General features: G+C 35.0%; 1 long non-coding RNA gene across 1 annotated transcript in view; it reads right to left on the bottom strand.

Moving 5' to 3' along the window:
* Positions 1–2,561: 2,561 nt before the first annotated feature.
* The window catches only part of LOC136792213 (uncharacterized), a 36,996-nt gene continuing 21,648 nt past the window's right edge, over positions 2,562–17,909 (bottom strand). The window contains exon 3 of the long non-coding RNA XR_010835680.1: positions 2,562–2,833. This is a non-coding gene — a long non-coding RNA (uncharacterized lncRNA). The remainder of the gene's footprint in view (positions 2,834–17,909) is intronic.

Here is a 17,909-nt window from a genome sequence, read left to right as displayed (position 1 = left end):
TATACTTCCTAATATCTGACTTTCATAACCCCAGTTTGGAATAAGTCAAGCAGTTACTATTTCTATTTTATAGATGGAAGAATGGAATCAGAGGCATTCAGAAACTTGATTAACATAGCATAGCTAGTATGCAGAGTGTATTTTCCATGATGGCTGTAACAAGCTGTCCAGTTCCAGATGCTCTTCTTACACAGTGACATTGACATTCTTCCCACTGAGAGATGCAAGTGCCCATGTTCACTCCCCCAAAGCAGGGCAGGCCCTTGGCTAGACTGGAATTGAAGCTATGCAACTTCTGAAGTTAGGTTATGAAAGCTACCACACTGTGAGGGCAGCTCAAGCCTTGCGAAAAGGCCTCCTGTAGGCCATACGGCCAACAGCTAGCCTCAATCAACAGGCACATGAGGGAAGAAGTATTAGAGATGACTCCATTCTCAGCTACAATCTGACAGCAACCATGTAAGAAATTCCAGATGAGAGTTCAATCAACCCCCTGCAACTGGGAGTGATAATAGCACAATGGCTGTTGTTGTTTTAAGTCACTAAGCATCGGGATGATATGTTCTATTGCAATAGTAAGTGGAAGAACTAGTAAGTGTACCTGAGACTATACTTAAAGTCTTCTGATTACCTGTCCCCAAATTTTGTGCTTTTTCTAGTACACTACACTGGATAGTACACCAAAATGGAAAAAGTCATGTTAGAAGTGAAAATTCAATGCTGTAACTATGTATGGTGATGGATATTACCTAGACAAATTGTGGTGATCATTTTGCAATTTATATACAAATATTGAGTTATTATGTTGTACATCTGAAACTAATATAATGTTGTATGTCAATCATATCTCAGTTAAAAAAATAAAAAAATCACTTACCCAACAGGAAGTTTTGTTGTTTTCCAGTTTCATACCAAAATGATATAAATCATTGATAAATTGAATGATGTAAAGAGCTGGAATTTTTTCTCAGTTCTTGTAGTGGCAATTGATGACCTTGGGCAAATCAAATAACTTCTCTTTAGCATTAAAATCAAACATTATGGCACACCTCTAACTACCCCCTCAGGCAAGACCTTTACAAGAAAATGAACTGAAAGCTACTTTGGTTTATTTCTGAACTATTCAATTTTTGTAGCAGCTTCAGAGGGACCACAGTGGCTCAGAGAAAAATCCTTCATTTTGTGTCCCAATTGCATGCTAATTAGCGAGAGAAAAACTAAAATATACTTAGAGGGCTATAGAGATTTAATAAAAACCTTAGGAGTTTATGATTTTTATCTTTATTCTAACTGCTTCAATCTGTTATTAATTCAACCTTAAAAGTCAGATCTTAAAAAAAAACCCTACTCTGTAATGGTATAAATATTTACTGTTTGCTAATAAAAATGTCTCAAGTATAATTTTCACATTTACTACACTTGTTACATTTTAAAATCATTAAGACTAAACCACATTTGGGTACAGTTTTAAACAAAAAGAAAAAAATAGTTCAGGAAAAGAATAAATTTAAGGTTTATTAACGTTTGCATGGCAATTAAAGACCTAACGCAATGCAGAAGATGTGTTCTATATTATGTTGGACACATGGATCCGTTTCAATAAGAGGCTTCCTTTCTACACCTAACAAAATAGATAACAAACACGATTCCATATACTGGCTTGCATTTCTGTCACAGAGGGGTATGCATGGTGACCTCCATGAATGAATGACACAAAATATTCTTTTATCAAATGGAGTCAGTCTCCTGCTTAAAGTTGTTCAGTGGCTTTCTATTTTAATTAAAATAAACTCCTTAGCCTGGTACACAAATCCCTCCCTGGGACTCTGTCTTCTAGAAACTTATCTTCTTCATATCTCCTCCTTGCTCACTATACTCTCTCCTCATTGGTCTCCTTCTTATTATTGTGCTTTGAACAGACCACCATTCCTTTCACTTCAGGCCACAGCTATTGCTGTTCCCTCTACCTGCAACACACGTTTTTAGTTTCTCAAGTCTTAATACAAATGATGTTTACTCAGAGAGGCTTTGCTTGGTACAGTCTCCAAAATAGCATGCCCTGACCTCTCTATGTCATTACCCTTGTAAGGGAGGAAAAACTTTTCCTCTGCCTTTTTAGGTTAAGTCACTGGGACCTGCGAATTAAACTGACAAAAGGCAAATGAACAGCTTATGTACCAATTTAAACAGAGGGTATTAACTTGTAGGGAAGTGACTAGGGAAAAGAAAGGGTATTTGGGCTTCTAGGGCCAATAAATTGTGGGAAAGTGACTAAGAAATATATGGAGGAAACTAATGGAAGATAAGGGTTATTTTAGAAATGCTTGCTTATGCAGAATCATCTTGGCATCGACTCTTTGTCTCCAGTGATAAAGAGTGCTCTCTTCTCTTGGTACAGGGAGGGCACCTTTTTCACGGGAAATTTATGTCCTGCTTTAGGCAGATAGAGGAAAGGTAGAGAGCTTTCCCTGCATCTGCTGTTTCTCAATTGCTTTCAGCTCAAATTAATCAATATGCCAAAGTGGCATATTTTGGTGTGGCATATCCTGATTTTCCCTTACCTTTTATCTAGTTCTTATTACTCATTTAACTTGTATTGATTCTTTAATTTTGCCAGCATTTCATTACGAGACTTCTCTGGAATCAATGCAAACTCCTCACAGGCGAAGAACTTCTCAGTGTCCGTTTTTTTTATTCCGGTATCCACAGTTCCGAGAACAGCACAGGTGCTCACTGCCATCGTTTATGGACCCCTTTGTTCTTTTCTCCTCTCTCACCAATCAGAATTTCCTGTTGATTCTTTCATGCACTATTACTTTCTTCTCTGTGTTTTCTGCAAAGATAAAGATGTTGAAAGAAGACTGTTAGAGGCAATAATTTTCATAGGGTCCGATTTTGACAGAAAAAAAATGGAAATTATGTAATCTAGAGTGGTTCAGAGGTCATTTAATATAATAATTAAGATTGCAGGTTCTGGAGCTCTAATACGTTGAGTGCTGACTTCATCATTTACTAGGGGCGTATCATGGGCAGCCTCTTTAAACTGTTTGAAGCTCTGTTTTTGCATTTCTAAAGTGAGGATGATGATAGTTTCTGCTTCATAGAGGTGGTTGTAATGATCAAATCAATCAATACATTACTTCTAATAGTAAAGCTGTTAAAAGATTTCTTGGCAGTCAGTAAGTGTTAATTTCTTTTTCCTTTTAAAGAAATTATTAACAATTCCCAAAGAAATACAAATGACTGGGATGGACAATTTACCTAAATTGAAGAGAAATTTAGCAACTAAACTGCTAAGAATAACAACAGCTTACACTCAGGTACTGCATGTGATATTGTTTCTGGTACTGCTTTGATTTCCTTATGTATATTACCTTATTTAATTCTCATACCAACGCTCTGAAAAAGTTACTAATACTGTCTCCATTTTAACATTGTGGAATCAGAGACACAGATCATACAGTTAAGAAGTGACAGAGTGAGGATTTGAACCTTGGCAAACTGAGCTCTGAAGTTGTTGTCCTTAGCCAATTGGCCATAGGACTGTTTCAAACAAACAAACATACTCATTAAACCTCCCTTCAATCAGCATAGATCACAGAAATATTATATATTATGAACTAATTGTTTAATATTTTTATACATGGGGATTTCTAATTTGTATTCAGTGAAAACATGTTAATGCGTTTCCTCCCTTCTATTACAGGTGTATCATTTAACAAATATATATAGCTTCATAGTAAGTTATATAGAGAAAAATATTAAAATTTCACGTTAAATTTTTTTTAATAAATAGAAAATATAAAATCAGAGAAAAATGTAAAACTCATTGGCATTTTAAGTAATCCTCAAATTATTAGATATATAATATTTCATATTAAAATGTTCTCAGATCGAGATAGGGTTAGATGCAACTTAGAATATCCAAATATAAAACACTGTGCCTTATAACAGATATTCTTAATAAAGAATTCTTTAGGAAAATTTTCTTTCTTGTGTAGTCTCTCTTTACATCTACTTCTTTGGAATAAGACCATCTCCCTTTATTTGCCATTTTCATTAAATTGCTTTAGGATCGTAAACCTAATTAAAATGAAAAGTAGGCATATGTAACTTGCTTACAATATGACTGTCTAGATTTTATAAAGCCTATGCTAATCAAGTAAGAATGTGATTAAATTTTACAATATAATGTGAAAGGACCTGGTGGGTTATGTGCACTTGAACAGTTTAATCTCTAAGTCATAGAGCTAGGTTTCAATCATCTAGTTATCTCAATAAAAGGAAGAGACCAATGGCTGGCTATCTATCTACTATCTATCTATCTATCATCTATCTATTGTCTCTGTGAGGCAGCCACACTCTTCATTATATAATATTTCTGCTATACCTGCTGATACTTGTGGATTCATCTGATTCCTCAATGATGTTCACTCTTCTACCAACCTGCAGTGTACTCCGTTGTTTCAGTTATCTATTTCTCCATAACAATTCTAAAACTTAGTGACTTACAGTAACATCTTGGACCGTGATTCTACAGTCAGAAATTGAGCAGGCAACAGTGGAAGTAACTCATCTTGCTCCGTGTTGTTGGGATCTCATGTGGGCTGCCTTGAACAGGTGGGGGCTGACTACCACAGCTCAGTTGAGGCCAGATGTCTGGAGATTCAGTTTTAGTGACTAACTGGGTTCTTCAGTTCTCCTGCATGTGATCTCTCCAGGTAGGTAGCTTGTACTTTCTCATAAAAAGGTGGTCTCAGAGTCCAAAGAGGGTGCATTACATGAGGACTAAACCAATGTGTTGGTGCCTATCAAGTGTATTTCTAATGTCCCATTGGCCAAAGCAAGATACACAGCTGATTCCAGAGTCAGCTGGAATAAGAGGAGACTATATAAAGGTGTGAATATTGAAAGGTATGGGTTTGCAGCAGCAACTGATGCAACTGTTTACCTCAGTCCATACTTTGGTGTCTAATAATTCACAGCCCTCCCATATGCAAAGTACACTTCCCTCCTCCCAAGATCCTCAACATCATATTTCGTTATGGTATCAGGCTTAGTTAGGCTCTTGTCATTTGAATCAGGTTCAGGTACAAATGAGGATCTTTAGACATAGTTCTTTGGATGCAGCTGCTCAGGTATGACTCTTCTTAATCCAGAAATCTGTGAACTAAAAAGGGAAGTTTTCTGCCTTTACATACCCACTATTTAATGATGAGATAATAATAGGAAAACTGAAGCACACATTCCTATTAAAAAAGTATAACACATAGCAGTCACTGGTCCATAACAATTCTAAAATCCAACCAGCTCCATATAGCCAGGTATCCTTTTTTGGGAGACAGGACATGGTCCTTGATTATAGGCTAGTTTTCCATAGAGTTGTGGTCTCTGGGTTTTTTCCTTCCGAGTCTATCTTTGTTTTCCATTAGAAATGCCATGTACATGTAAATCTTTGCCTGCTTTCAAGTCCCAAGGCCAATATTGCATTTAGGTTTTTGTTACTGCAGCACTACTCTTCTGGTATCAATTTCTCTCACAGTTATCTCTTGGTACATAGCAAACCACCCCAAACTTAGTATATTAAAATAAGAAACACTTTATTTGTTCATAATTCTGTGGGTCAGAATTTCAGGCTAGGAAAGCGGAGACAGCTGGTATCAGTTCCATAATGACTGTAGCCTAAAATGTTGTGGCTTGAATGGCTGGAGCTGATTAAAGTACATCGACTGGGACCATATATCTGGGGTCTCGGATCTGGATATCCATTCAATTTCTTGGTTCTTCTGCATTAGCTTTTCCATGTGACTAGCTTGAGTTTTCTCATAGATAGTGGTCTCTGAGGCTCAAGAGGTAATATTGCAAGAGGACAAACCTCTTTGCTAGCACTTATCAAGCCTCTGCTTTCATCACACTTACTAATGTCCCATTGATAGGCAAATTACATGGCCAAGCTTCAGCACTGAAGAGGAATACAGGTATGTAAATAACACTAAGTGTAGTTTACTGGAAAACACCAATGCAACAGTTTGCTTCACGTACATGGGCAACCACTGAAAGCTGCACTGAATTATCTTTTATATATATATATATATTTTTTAATATTTATATTTATATTTATATTTATATACATATATTTGGCTGTTCCGGGTCTTAGTTTTGGCATGCGGGATCTTTAGTTGCAGCACGTGGGATCTAGTTCCCTGAGCAGGGATCAAACCCGGGCCCCCCGCCCTGGGAGCACACAGTCTTAGCTACTGGACCACCAGGGAAGTCCCTGAATTATCTTGATAGAGAACATGCTCTCAACTCACCTTGTGTACCCAAAATTTAGTTGCTAACTGGACTCAGTGCTCAATTAATATTTATTGAATAAGGTGGATTATAAAATCCTTATATGTTAGCATTTTGAGATATGAGCTACAAATTCAATCTTGAAAGGCATTATGTGAAAAAAATGGGGTTCCCCAAAGTGTATAGTACATTGGTTACAGTATTATTCCCCATATTCCATTTCTCTCTTTGTACATATCTTTTGCAGTATAACTCTTACCAAGAGGTGTTTTTATCAAAAGGTGGAATTTATTTCTCTACCCCCTAAATTTGTGCTGCACCTGTGACTTGCTTCGGCCCATAGAATACAGGGAAAGTGATGTTTGCCATTTTTAAGTGTAGGTTCAGGAGATCTGGCATGCTTCCATTCTCTCTTTTGTACTCTGCCTCTGCTAGGAGAGCAAGCTCAGGCTAGCCTATTGGAGGATGAAAGACCATGTGAAGCAGAGTAAAGTTGCCCCAGCTGAGGACAGTAGACCATCCCTACCTGACCTGCTTGCTGATGAGAGAAGTATGAGAGAACACAGAGGTCAGTGGAGCCTGGTCCAGGTCAGCAGAGCTGTTCAAAAATTCATGGATTCAAAGCTTTTGGGTGGTTTGTTATGTATCAGTAAATAAATGATACAAATATCCTAAGAATTTACAGTACCCATAAACATATTAACTATAAGAAAAGAAACTACAGAAGCAAAACAACAATTAAGAGTATACAGTTCTGTTTAACGAACTTTCCTCAAATTATTTGGCTACAGAACTTTGTCTCTCCTTGGTTTTTGTTTTAAAATATTAACAGCTACATATCTGCTTTAATAGTCTGTAGAGCACATTTTGGAAACTCCTGTAGAATTCAGAAATAATAGTAACATTGAATGGATAGTTTACCAGGAATACAAAGTAGTGATGTTTTTATTGTTTCTATTTTCTTTGAAATAATTATTTGACTAATCTTTTGATTCAGGTTTATTATGTATTTTTTCTTAAAGTACTCATTTTTCCCCTTTCCTGTCCCTGCTACAAACATCCTCAGTTCTCATAGTTTCAGTAAAAAAAGTTTTAAAAGGCCATTTTATGCCGACATATGTGAGGGTTAATCATTTACACTGAGTCATGTACATATCTGATAAAAGTGGTCAATGGTAGATGACTTAGGGGTCAATATTAAATTATTTATATAAGTAGTTCTCAAAATGCTCCACACACCTGAAGAGATAAGAAACCAGGCAAATGGAATAGAAAATAATACATTAGATATTAGTTGAGTGTTACAGACAGACTTTAATTTTCCTACCATGCAAAAAAATCTCTGCTCTCTGCTCCTAATATAAAAGCATGTGTGCCTACAGTGAATACACTATTTCCTGAGATGAAATCTTGTCTGATTTTATCATGATTTCTAGGTTAAAAATGTGAATAAAAGTGTTGCTTTTAAATTTAAGGAATGTGAAGATGTTAATATTCGGTCGAATTTTACATGAGAATTTATAAGTGGGTTTATTCTTGTAGGTTCTCTTTAAAATTGTCATCTCCGCCATCTATTCGGGAAGCTATCAGGCTTTTCATAGATTCGTGATTTAAGATCTCTTGATTTTGCAAGCTTGTCTAGTTGCAAAATTTTATTTTGGATCAAAAATCATGTCTAAATTAATTTAACACTATAAAATTAAAATAAATGTAAACAAACAGTTATGAAAGAGAATTTAAACCTCTAGGCAGAGGTTTATTATTCTTAGCAGAATAATATTTGATCATAATCATTAACTTCTATTTACTTAACTTTTATTGTGATAATTCCTATTACTCTAAGTTGTGCCAATAAAGCCTGTAATTGTTTTATTGATTAAAGGAAAACATATTAAATTAGAGAACATTTGAGGGAAACAGGCAATTCTATATGACACTGAAATCTACATTTAATGATTAGTGAGTTGATAGTCATTTCAACTGAAAAATAATGATAGATTCCAAATCTAGAAATTTATTCTTTTTTAATAATGATCCAATTTTATTTCAAACACTTCCATAAATCAATAGTTCCTCAATTTTAAGCATGAATAGATGAAGACAATAAACACATGAAAACCTATCACATAATTGCTGTTTAATTTTATATCTTATGACCAGCAATTTGCTTGATCCATAGTAGACTTCTTTATAAATACTAAATAATGAAAGAAATAAAGAAGGCTTAGAGATTATACCTGATGATATTTATATAAAATAATGCAAGCCATTTTTTACTTAATAGATAAACATTATACACAAATGTATCATTTTCTATTATAACTTAGCATTCTTAAAGCTCTAACAATCATTAAATCAACTCTGACCTCTTAAATTTAAGCTTTCCTAATTTATTCTTAAATATAATTAGAGATGTGCTCAAGTATTTACATGTAAGAATGTCTACACAGTGTTATTTACAGAAATCAGTAAAATGAAATACACAGTAAGTCCCCTACATAGGAATGAGTTCCGTTCTGAGTGCGTTTGTAAGTCGTTTGTTCATAAGTCCAACAAAATTAGCCTAGGTATGCAACTAACACAGTCAGCTATATAGTACTATACTGTAATAGGTTTATAATACTTTTCACACAAATAATACATAAAAAACAAACAAAAAAATAAAGAAAACATTTTTAATCTTATAGTACAGCACCTTGAAAAGTACAGTAGTACAGTACAACAGCTGGCATCGAGTGAACATGCAAGAAGAGTTACTGACTGGGGGAGGGAGAGGAGGTGGGAGATGGTAGAGCTGAAGGATCGTCAGCAATAGGAGATAGAGGGCAACCTGCAATTTCACTCACGCCTGACGTTGATGGCACAGGTGCTGGTTCCTTGCTGGATTCAATTCTATCTACCCTCTTGAAAAAATGATCCAGTGATGTCTGGGTAGTAGCTCTTTTTCTCTAGTCATAGATGACACAGTAGCACTGCTGCAACCTTCGTGTACCTTTCTACGTTTGGGTCCTGTGCCTCAAAAACTAACAGTGTCGGGTTTCCCTGGTGGCGCACTGGTTGTGAGTCTGCCTGCCGATGCTGGGGACGTGGGTTCGTGCCCCGGTCTGGGAGGATACCACATGCCACGGAGCGGATAAGCCCATGAGCCATGGCCGCTGGGCCTGTGCGTCCGGAGCCTGTGCCCCGCAATGGGAGAGGCCACAATGGTGAGAGGCCCACGTATCACAAAACAAAACAAAACAAAACTAACAGTGTCTCCTCAAATAAAGAAAATCCCTTTTCCCTTTCCTGCATCATAAATCTCTTCAGTTCTACAGTTAGTTCTTCCTCTTGTCTTTCTTTGTCCTTTCTCTGGGCATCCAATTCCTGGCACTTCTTAGCAGTACCAGCTACATCACCACTGCTTTTACTCTTGCTTCTGGACATCCTGGGCTTCAAATAAAGATGCTGTACTACTATACTCTATACAGTACTGTACAGTAAAGTACACAAAAGTACAACCACTTGTAGAGGATGCACGCACGTGACAACGTATTACAGACACATGAACTAACTTACATGATTGGACATGCGAACACACGTTTGCATCTTTGAAAGTTTGCAACTTGAAGGTTCATATGTAGGAGACTTACTGTACTAGGAATCACAAAAGTCAGATTTATTGTGATATATTCAGAAAATGGAATGCTATGTATCCCTAAAACTAAGTTTTCAAATAATATTTAATGGCATGTGGAAATTCTGATGGTACACTCTTAAGAGAAAAAAGAAGATAATAAAACAATATACATAGTTTAAGTCTAATTTTTTAATTGAAAGTTAATCACATTCATAGAGTGGATATTAGATACTCAGACCCTGAATGTTTAACAGTGGTTATCCCTGGATGATGCATTATAAGTTCTTTTCAATTTTGTATTTATATCTTCTTTTACTGTACATATTTTCTTCAAAAATATGTATAGTCATACCAATCACAAAGTTATTTTTAAAGAGGAGTTGGAAATCAAACCCCTATATTAAAATTATGTCAGTGCTTTTCATTAGTATTTGGGCATATTGCAAATAAATTGTATTATTTTTTCTCTAACCACTTGTTAATATTAAACAAATTTCCTATGCAGTAATCTCTTAAAGGAAAAGCCTTTTATTTGCCAATATATATTCTTCAATTAAAATAGACTATTCTCCCATATTTTAGACGATTATGGCTTAATTGATTTGTTTATTCATTTGTTAATTTAAAGGTTTTTTTTAAGGGCTCACTAAGTGCTTTAGTTCTAGGTGCTGTGGATACGACAGGGTTATAAGCAAAAATCTCTACCTATGTTTATTGAGCTTACATTCACATGACAGGATAAAAAATACATACTTCTTGACCATCTCTGTGTAGGTTTACCAATTTGGATTCATGAATGGATTAAGCTTTTTCATTTGTGATAAAGTTATTATTATAAATATGTATGATACTACTTCATGGAATGTAATAGAGTATATCAAAAGGCTAGGGACAACTACAAATCTAGTGTAGAAGATTACAGCATGTATTTGAACCCAGACTGCCAGTCTTTAAAAGGTGTTTATTATAGTATAAATTCTGGCCTAAATTTGATTCCTTTTTTTACTTCAGTTTTTTATCCATAAAATGGAAGCAATATTAGTATTTATCTCATAGGATTGTAGTGAGGATTAAATGAGTCAACACATGTAAAGTGCTTAGAATGGTGACTAGCAGGTGTTAAATAAAAATTAATTGTTGGCTACTATTGTATTCAATTAACTTCTAACTTCTTTCTTAAACACAGAAGTGCTTTTAGTCTGAGCTCTTTTTCCTATATCCATGTCACTGCATTACTGCAAGACCATAATGTTATTTGTTAGGAACATTATAATAGCTCCCTAACAACTGATGTGCAGGTCAAAAACATCTCTTTGTGGTTTACAGAAACAGTCAGATTTTGTTGACTGTAATTAGATATTTGTGTTCTATATGAATTACTGTAAGTCTGCAAAGTGCTTAAATGATTTGTTAAATATTTCTGACTTCATATGTGTTGAGAAATGGACAGTATATGAGACATCATGGGTTGGATGCATGATAAATGAATAGAGGTTGTATTGTAAAATTGATTGTGGTGTTGATTTATGTTTATTTTCACATTCATTATACATTTTGTAATACATAAAGTTAATAACCTTGTAATATATATGAATACTTATTGATGAGTCAAATTATTAGTGAATTTAACCCTGTGGCATTAGTTGCTACATATACACCAACAACTTTATTTGCAGTCAGTATCTCTTTCCTCTCCTAAGAGCCAACATTATTTTTTGTTTAAGTCTCTTCTGGAAATTTCGTCAGGCCCATCAGTTACCTCAAAACTAAATACACTGACTTTCTTTGAATCTATTATATTCTATGAAAAAAACCAGCATATAAATTCACCTAGTCTCACAAGCTAGAAACTTGAAAATCATGCAGACTTGTCCATCCTTGTAAATCTTCTCATGCAGTTGCTTAAATAATAAATGAAAGCTTTATTTCTTTAACCTTCCTCTGTTACCTTGTTTTATCTGCCTTGTGCTCCTTTTCAAAATTCCTTAATGACTCCCCATTACCTACAAAATTAAATTTAAATTGCTTGGCATAGATTCAGGACCACTTAAGTTTAAGGACTGCTTTTCTTATCTTGCTTTCTATCTTGACTCTACAAATGTTCTGTTTATACTTCAGGAACACTAAATCGTTTTTACCTCTCAAATATGCCACACATACCCTGGTCTTTTTATCATTGCTCTTACAGTTCTTCCTGTTAGGGAACTCTTTTTCATTATTTTCTTAGCAAATTACCATTCCTTTATTAAAAGTGAGCTCAGATATTTTCTATTCCACTAAGCTGACATTGTTGCCAGTGCACCTTGTCTGTCCCCCCACCCTCAGGATTTATCACTAAATGTTGTAAATGGCAACTCATATAAGTACATTTCCACTCTGGACTTGGGAAGGGGGATCACATGTTTATATCCATGTATCAGCTGAGTGCATATTCCAGCCCCTGACAAAGGTATTCAATTCCACAACTAAACGATTGTCAGCCTTTCTAAAGTGGGTAAGGAAAGATGTTAAAATCCCTAAATAATGTCTTATATATACTCTGCCAGAACACCAATAAGATTTACCTTGAGAAGCTCTTTAGGCATTGTTGTTTCTTTCTGGTAAACTGCACACCGTTTTCACAACTATTATGAATATTACAATGGCAGACTGTATAAGAATAATAAAAGGAGAGAGGGCAGATAGCAGAAGCAAGAAGAACTACAATCCTGCCGCCCATGGAACAAAAACCACATTCACAGAAAGATACACAAGATTGAAAAGACAGAGGGCTATATACCAGATGAAGGAACAAGATAAAACCCCAGAAAAACAACTAAATGAAGTGGAGAGGGGAAACCTTCCAGAAAAAGAATTCAGAATAATGATTGTGAAATTGATCCAGGACCTTGGAAAAAGAATGGAGGCAAAGATCGAGAAGATGCAAGAAATGTTTGACAAAGACCTAGAAGAATTAAAGAACAAACACCAGGAGAATTAAAGAACAAACAGAGATGAACAATACAATAACTGAAATGAAAACTACACTAAAAGGAATGAATAGCAGAAAAACTGAGGCAGAAGAACAGATAAGTGACCTGGAAGACAGAATGGTGGAATTCACTGCCCCTGAACAGAGTAAAGAAAAAAGAAGGAAAAGAAATGAAGGCAGCCTAAGAGACCTTTGGGACAACATTAAATGCAACAACATTTGCATTATAGGGGTTCCCGAAGGAGAAGAGAGAGAGAAATATATGCATTCACGCTAAAATTTCCATTACAACTCTTGCATGCCAAAACAAAGTTCTGCAGAAAATAAGTAGATTCAGGATTTTGATGGGCTTAATGTCTTTCGTGGCTCTCTATATGGCTTTCTGATTTTGGTAACATTTTCCAGGGGAAATGTTGAAAGGTCTGCCAGAGCAGACTCCCAGGAGAGGTTCCCTTAATTTTGCTGCAAGGGAGCAAGAGTCAGCTTTTAGCAATGCAGCTGAGTCAGCTCTAAAGCCCATGAACAACCCAGTTCTCTTGGGAATTGTTGCTTTTCCTGAGATAGAGTTGGTGTACACTCCAGCCAGAACAATTTTGAATTCTGTTCTTTTATCAGGAAATCTTGATTGCAGGAAAGGGGGGAAATATTTTGGAAATAAAAATCAATAATATTGAATTAAAAAAATTATAGATAGTAATACATATAGTTGCAAGATAGACATAAAAATATTACTTATGTTGATGAGTGTAATGAAATGGATGGAGTGATGGATAAGGATTTATTGAATGAACAATCACACATTAATCATGAAGTATTATAATTAAATTAAATTGTCAGTAAGCTGTTGTAGTTTTGATGGGTATACTTAAATTAAGAATTTTCTCCTATGGTAATTATTTATAGCTCTACTTTTTCATCTCATGTCAAAATGGCTTTTTACCAGGATATATTTGTAGTGCAACAATCATGGTTTTTACTTAAAGAGCAAAACAGCTTTTACTCACATTTTAATAATTATATATATACAGTATTATAATTGCTGGAAATTAGACTGACAGGCTCCAGAATCAACAAAGCCATTATAAATTACTTACCCCAAATGTAAGTATAGAATATCTCATTACTTAGATTTCTTCCTTATAAAGGATTTTATATACTGAAGTATTTCAAGAATTTCTGAGAAATAAATTGGTTAATTTTCAAGCATTATTCACAAGTCGTTTGTTGATTAAATGGATTCTTTGTTAAATGAATAAATATGACTCATTGACAACTTCCATCTTTGAATAGGATCCTGAATTACCCATTCTGTCTTGAAAGGTTAGGTATTCAAAAGTTCTCATTCGGCAAAATAAATATAATAGAATTAGGGTGTCATTTTTGTACTCCATTTGTTTTCAAAAACCTTATCTGAGTATGGCTAATAAATACATTGTCTTTTTCAGTTTGTGAAAGATCATCATCATTATCATGAGCAATAACATCTAAAATCAAGTCCTATGGTGAATATTGGGCATGAGATAAGATATATAGTTCATTTATTCAGTATACATTTCTCTTTATATTTAGTATGATTATGGTATCCATTGTGCATAAACTCAATTATTTGGTAATTGTTCAATAAGCATACGGTGTAACATATTCCAACTCTAATTTCATAAGTGTCTCTGACAAGGATGATAAAATAATATTCATTTTACTACTAAAATGCTGAGAAGAACCAACCCATTCATCATATTGCAATTTACAATATTAGAATTAAATGGATTAGTATTAATTAGTAATAAGTAAAATATAACTGCAGTGTATTCTTTTAACATGAAATTATTTCTCTTTGTGTGATCTGTCAATTCACCTGATGTTTCATTTTATTAAATCTTCATTCACTTTGCATCATAATTTGTTTACTTTTATATAAATTGATTCATGAATTGTTACATTAGTAATACCTTACTCACTATCCATTTAGCTTTAACTTTAACTTTTAAAAATTATAAACATTTAAGGCAACAACCAAGCATTTCCCACTCTGAGAAACCAAATAAAAAGAAATAGCCATTTAGGATGTACATATATCTGATGTCTATCCATAATAATACCCCGAGGGTTTCCTTGCCTCAGTGTTCTATAAAGATCATACATAAATATTTGAGGAAGCCATATTATGGACTGATTTATTCAGTTAATTATTCAGTTAATAAGCATATATACAGGATTTAACCACTGACATATTATAAGGTTTTGATGTTAATTTTTAATTTCTGGCTTAACAATCCATTGGAGTGGAGAAAACAACTTTCCTATTCTAGTTTCCTCCTTTAGGGGTTTAACTTTCACCAGTGCTTCTGTAATGGCCAGGAATAGCACTTTTAGTTGACTTTCCCTCTGCTTGGTCCTTTCTGTCCATCCTCTGATCCACTTCCCTTAAGTTGAAGTGTATTTCTTTTGTATTTCATTTGTAAGGTTGTCCTCTGTAATTTACCTCAAGGCTATCACCTCTTCATACAAAGGATATGCAGAGACATTCCATTATCAAGTTTTTATTAAGCTTTTCTTCTGCCTTCTTTTTTCATACCCGAAAATGCTTTGGCCATTATAATTTGTGGTCTGATGACAATCTTACTTCTGCCACTAATCTGCATGATGCAGAATGGTGAATTGTCAAAGCAGCCTCATAATAGATCTCTCATACCAAAATTGGTTATTACTCACATTGTGTTTGCTTCCTAGGGCTATCTTAACAAAGTATCACAAACTGAATTGCTTAAACAACAGAAATTTATTCTCTCACAGTTCTCTGAATTTAGCCTGATTCACTTTGTTTTATATGTAATAATGTGATGATGAATTCAAGTTTTTTTGGGGGGGAGTGGGGAAATATAGAAGAAATTCCCAATTCAGGCTGGATACAGGGGTGATTTCCTTCATTTGGAAGAAATAAGAATATCATGCCACTTCTTGTATTTATGTTATTAAACATGTCCTAGTTTACAGTTGTTCTGAGATAGTGTTCTTTAACAAGTTTATAGTCAATATTCTTGTCATTTCCATGTATATATAGTCTAATTAAAACTCTGACAAGTACACTTGCTCCTTTCTCAGCTCCCTTCAGGGATTTGCTCATGTAAATAATACCTAAATGATACTTCCTCGGGGGTGCACTTTCCAGGATTGCTTGCCTGTTCAACATGCCAGGCCCTTTTAATTTCTGTGTCCTAGCTCTAGGTTCATTAGGGATGTTAACTTCACTAAAGATTAAAATATCTTCCTTGGTGAAATGTCTGTTTAGGTCTTCTGCCCATTTTTAAATTGGATTGTTTGTTTCTTTGATATTGAGTTCCATGAGCTGTTTGTATACTTTGGAGATTAATACTTTGTCTGTTGTTTCATTTGCAAATATTTTCTCCCATTCTGAGGGTTGTCTTTTTGTCTTGTTTATGGTTTCTTTTGCTGTGCAAAAGATGGCCAAGAGGTACATGAAAAGATGCTCAACATCACTAATTATTAGAGAAATGCAAATCAAAACAACAATGAGGTATCACCTCACACCACTCAGAGTGGCCGTTATCAAAAAATCTAGAAACAATAAATTCTGGAAAGGGTGTGGTGAAAAGGGAACCCTCCTGCACTGTTGGTGGGAATGTAAATTGATACAATCACTATGGAAAACAGTATGGAGGTTCCTTAAAAAACTAAAAATAGAACTACCATATGACCCAGCAATCTCACTAATGGGCATATACACTGAGAAAACCGTAATTCAAAAAGAGACGTGTACCACAATGTTCACTGAAGCACTATTTACAATAGCCAGACATGGAACCAACCTAAATGTCTATCGACAGATGAATGGATAAAAAAGATGTGGCACACATATGCAATGGAATATTACTCAGCCATAAAAAGAAATGAAATTGAGTTATTTGTAGTGAGGTGGATGGACCTAGAGTCTGTCATACAGAGTGAAGTAAGTCAGAAAGAGAAAAACAAATACCGTATGCTAACACATATATATGGAATCAAAAAAAAAAAGGTACGGATGAACCTAGTTTTAGGGCAGGAATAAAGGTGTAGACATAGAGAATGGACTTGAGGACAGGAGTGGGAGGGGGAAGCTGGGGCGAAGTGAGAGTAGCATCGACATATATACACTACCGAATGTAAAATAGCTAGTGGGAAGCAGTCGCATAGCACAGGGAGATGAGCTCCGTGCTTTGTGACCACCTAGAGGGGTGGGATAGGGAGGGTGGGAGGGAGGCTCAAGAAGGAGGGAATATGGGGACATGTGTATGCCAATGGCTGATTCACTTTGGTGGACAACAGAAACTAACACAGTATTGTGAAGCAATTATACTTCAATAAAGATCTATTTTTAAAAAGATGAAAATAAATCTTTTGATTATAGAGAAAGAAGATTCTAATCTCAGAAAGAGTTTTTAAAAATCTGGTGGTATTCCATATGAAGAAACTATTATTTTGCAAAGATGACAACTTATTACTTATTCCATAGCTCACATTTCAAGTTTAAAATTCTGCACCAGTTTAACCTGCTCTCATTGGGAGTGTTCATTATGCAGTTTTCATTATATTTTCCTCTAGTGAAGAAAAGCAATGACCCAAGCAATCCATGTGTCTAAGACACATAATTTCAGAAAGCAGCTACTACATCATTGATTTTTTTCCCTCCCAAATGATGTTCTATAAAAGAGAGAAGAGAATATGGAGATTCAGTATAAAATAAGAATATGTTTCAGCAGTATGGAACAATCTGATCTCAGATTCCTACTGAACATAGTTTATTTATTTTAAAACAAAAAGATGCATGGCATAAGGCTAGGGCTATTCCACATGGGGACTTGGTATCTACGTCTAATATTTCCAGTAACCCTTTGGAACAGACCTGCTTTCCAGGTCATCACTAGATGTGAGAGAGCTGATGTAACCGTGGGATAGAGCTTTGGGGTGACTGAAAGCAAAAACTTACATTTTAGCGCTAATAATTACATTGGAGTATGACAACATTAT

This window comes from Kogia breviceps, chromosome 12 (genome assembly GCF_026419965.1).
Source record: "Kogia breviceps isolate mKogBre1 chromosome 12, mKogBre1 haplotype 1, whole genome shotgun sequence".
Classification (NCBI taxonomy): domain Eukaryota; kingdom Metazoa; phylum Chordata; class Mammalia; order Artiodactyla; family Physeteridae; genus Kogia; species Kogia breviceps.
The sequence above is the reverse complement of the archived record's forward strand: the minus strand, read 5'-3'. Positions and strand labels throughout refer to the sequence as shown.